The 810-nt window shown below is 42.3% G+C and overlaps 1 protein-coding gene across 1 annotated transcript in view; it reads right to left on the bottom strand.

Moving 5' to 3' along the window:
• The window catches only part of STAT1 (signal transducer and activator of transcription 1, 91kDa), a 41,858-nt gene that overhangs the window by 17,844 nt on the left and 23,204 nt on the right, over nt 1-810 (bottom strand). The gene's annotated exons all lie outside the window — the stretch shown is intronic.

Genomic DNA, 810 nt, shown 5'->3' with positions numbered 1-810 from the left:
AGGGTAGCTGCTTCTCTACATAACCTCGCCATCATTGGGTTTTACCAAAATTTCTACTTTGGGCCAGTTTATGTGGGTGAAAAGTAGTGAACATCACTTTTTACTAAAACTTATATCTAAGTTTGTCCTATTGGGAAGAAACAAAAACTACTACCTACAATCAGGAAAAAGAGGGTCACACCTCCAATCACTGCAAGGCAGTGTGGAGAGATGCAAGGCTGGACCATTGGGCTGGGCCTCTGTGGGCCTCTGCTCTACTGAGCTGAAGACCTCAGGTCTTTGGTTGGCTTGATTCAGTGGAGCAGGTGGATGGGGTTTGATTTCTACTGCCTCTTCCAGTTGTGAGCACTAGGATTCCAGGGGTGCTTGAGTGTGGTGTTGTAACACTGCCAGCCAGTGAAGCAGTACCCCATAAAAAAGGACCAGGGCTAACTCTGAAGGCCAGACTGCTCATCCTAGTGGAATGGTTAGAGGAATGCAGCCATTCAATAGAACAGAGTCCAGCCATATGTTCTCACATGGAAACATTTCTACAATTATTATCAAGGAGAAAAACAGGCTACAAAACTATATTTGGCATAATCCCAGTTTTAAAACATGAAATACTGCATGTCATATGTCTCTGTGTATGTTTGAAATACACACACACACACAAATATTATATATTTGTGCAGACATGAACCAATTTTGAGAGGTGAGACATTAGGCTCTTTACTGTGATGGCCCACAGATACTTAGACCACAGACACCTTTGAAAATCTGATGAAAGCTATGAACCCACTCAACAGAAAAACATACATGTCATAAATC

Source organism: Galeopterus variegatus, unplaced genomic scaffold (genome assembly GCF_000696425.1).
Source record: "Galeopterus variegatus unplaced genomic scaffold, G_variegatus-3.0.2 Scaffold523, whole genome shotgun sequence".
Lineage (NCBI taxonomy): Eukaryota > Metazoa > Chordata > Mammalia > Dermoptera > Cynocephalidae > Galeopterus > Galeopterus variegatus.
This window is presented reverse-complemented; position numbering and strand designations above follow the sequence as displayed.